Raw genomic sequence first — 3,458 nt, 5'->3', positions numbered from 1 at the left:
CTCCCTATGTGTCCCTGATTCTTCTTTGTTCATGCCAGAATGCTATTGGTCTTCAGGGTTCCTGAAGACCACACTTCAGGAACCCTGATTTGTAACACTGGTTCAAACTACTTTTCCAAATGATGTGTTATTTTATAGGTCCCATTTTGTATTCCTACTAATACAAGCCACTGAGTGCATGACTTTGTTTTTTTGTTTGTTTGTCTTAGTGGGTTTGTGGGACTATTAAAATATTGAGCTTTTTCCTCACTGCACACACAAGGTGGCTCAGCATGTGGGGGAGCTGATCTGTGGAGTAGGTAAATGCAGTCTCTATTATGTGCAGCGTTGTCCCAGACAGACGTAACCACGGGGTGGGAAGAGGCGGACCTCCTCGGGTCCGCTTTGATTGACGGCTGCATAATGAAAACAAAAGGTTCTGTGCAGATCACCGCAGTCCTCAAAACCAATCAAGTGGATGTGTGGACTGGGGGTGATGAGTTGGTGACATCTCGCGGACTAGTGTTGGGTGTCAGCTCAGATTGAATAAGCGGAAGGTCAAATATACCGAAAACAAGGCGCGCCGTACTTAAAAATAAAATAAAATAATCAACCTTAAAAGCTTGCTACTGGTGTAAACAAGATAGCTGTCAAGTGTGTTTATTCCCTCGGCCAATGTGGTGACAAACGATAAGGCGGGAGAATCAAAGGAGAATATTGCCACGTGTAGCCTACTTGTTGGTAGGGAATTCACAGCTTTCATCTCTTCTAATGTATTAATCGCACCCTAAGCTCTTGAGCTAATTTGCTTCAAAATAAATTAAATATCCCTGCATCATGAGTTCTGATGACGCTGAGCATCAGGGGATTTCTCTGATCCATCCCGGAGTGGGGGAGGGCTTCCCATTGGCTAAGGATTGAATGGTTAGGAGGGGAAGGAGGGGGTGGTCGTTTGTTCCACCCCCCATTTGTCAGCCCATAAAACAATTCTTGTCTAGTTTAAACCCCAGCGGGCAGAGACAATAGTTAAAGATACCTTTGCATTTGGTGATGTTGCTATGGCCAAATTCCTCACTTTCTTTCCCGACTTGGTCAGTAATTCGTTTCTTTCCAGACGTTGCACCCCGCCGCCACTCGGTGGCGTAAGCACGCAGCCCCAGTTCAGCTGGCGTGAGCGGAAAGGGTCCACCCGTCCGCTAGGTAGGCCTTCGTGCTGCGATAGCTTTGCAGACAGACACCCCTGTTTATGAAATTGACATGCACTTTTATCTAAAGCTCATTTTAAAAGTATGTTTGAACCAACAAATGATACGATAAATAGTTGAGCTCCAAAATCACACGGGACGAGTGTAGTATAGTTGTGAGGATGAAGAATAATTGAAGTGGTTTTTGACGCTTTTAAGGCACGCCACTGACAATATGGAACAATAAACACCCTTTATGTTTTTAGAATATAAAATAAGGTTATTACACATTGGCCAAGCCATGAACTAGCTACGCTATTCATTAACAGGACTGCTCAGCTCCAAAGGCCCTGGAGTGTTTTTCCTCAGCCAAGATGCTCAAGGATGCCCTAGATTACAGTGGTACGGGTAATGTTATGGGGGCCAAAAAAGCATCCCGCAATGTTTACAATGCCACGCAATATATTTAATTAAGTCCCATCATCCATAACTGATCATGAATTGATCCCACTTCATCCTTGCCAACAATATTTGATTCAGCTTTTCCTTATTGGGCACATGAGTCATTGATCCAACATCATCAGTCATTGATGCTTATTTCATCCATAGGGGAAGTGTGTGTGTGTGTGTGTGTGTGTGTGTGTGTGTGTGTGTGTGTGTGTGTGTGTGTGGTGTGTTTGTGGTGTGTGTGTGTGTTTGTAAGCATTCTAAATCACAGCCACATGGAGTACAAGGTCCACGGCTACAGATTTCCAGTCTCCCTGCTCTCTCAAATGACCTAGATTAGAAGTAGCACATTAATGCTGGGGTTGGAAATATCTGCCATTTTCAGGGATCTGTTTGTGCCAATGAGTTGAGTTAGGGGTTAAACAGGGAAGAGACCTCCAGCCTGTCGCTGGCACATGTTCAGAGAGATGCAGATCAATGCGGCCCAGGAGATTATGTTCCTCACAGACACTGCTGGGTATCCTTTGACTCGCTATCGAATGCCCGGATTGTTTTTCTTTATTTTTCATTGATACAAATTATTTATCTGAACTCTGTTGCCCTTTTGGGGAAATTATCATGATGATGATATAAAATCTAAAACAGCCAAGACGGTGTAGAAAATGAAAGTCACTGCTGAGGGATTGTTCTATTTTATTCACACACACACACACACACAAACACACACACACACACACACACACACACACACACACACACACACACACACACACACACACACACACACACACACATACACACAGTAACCGCATCAGCAGATGCAGCTGCCCAACGCAATACACACACATCAAACACAGAAAAATCAATACACGCTCAACAGTTGTTTTGGCAACATCCACATACAACCCCCTGTGAACACACACACACACACACATACACAAACAGACACACACAGAAACACACACACACACACACACAGTCTTCCTACAGACCAATATGCCGGTATCTTGCTGCTGTTGTTTAATATCGGTTCTTAAATCACTCAGTTGCAGCAGGCCAGAGAGACAGCGACAGAGAGATTCTGGTGTGTTTGGGCTTGTGCGTGTGCACATGTGCGATCTGCAGCCCTAACAGCCAGGGCGCGGTGTGTCCAGGGCCTATGCAGACGAAGACCCGGGCGGAGCACCGAAGAGGGGTTTGGCATGTGGTATATCCCCCACTGTTTTGCTTTCACTCTCCTCTCCTCTCTAGTGAGCACAGTGTACGCCGCCTCAGCTATAGGAGTGTGTGTGTGTTTGACAGTGTACGGAGTTCGAGACGAGAAGTGAATCTGAGTAGATCACATCGGCTAAAATAATAAATAGAATATCTGTATAAATATCGGTGTTTGTGTGTGTGGTGTTTACCCCGCTTGGGTTTCTGTGTGTGTTTTTATTGCGTATTGATCTGGGATGCAGCACAACCTTGCATACTCCTTACAGACGTTTTATATAAGTCTGGACCACTGTTCCATACTGTTAGACTGTTCGTAATGGGAATGCAAGGTTGGGTTCCATTCTATCAAAGTGAGGCGACATGCACAGTGCACACTGAACACACAATGTACAAAACAAAGACAGGTATAACACCCATCCATATTACACACATGCTCTCACACACACACACACACACACACACACACACACACACGACAACACCTTCAGCTGTACACCTGCAGGTATCCATGCAGACACATGGAAACAGAGCTATAAGTGACGATGAATAACAAAAGTATCCCGGCACAATCATGTAGGTGGACAAAGGGAAACAGTCGCAGCTCCACCACATATGCTTTTTAATGAGTGGCTG

This window comes from Pollachius pollachius, assembly GCF_949987615.1.
Source record: "Pollachius pollachius genome assembly, chromosome: 2".
Lineage (NCBI taxonomy): Eukaryota > Metazoa > Chordata > Actinopteri > Gadiformes > Gadidae > Pollachius > Pollachius pollachius.
Note: the sequence above shows the minus strand (reverse complement) of the source record.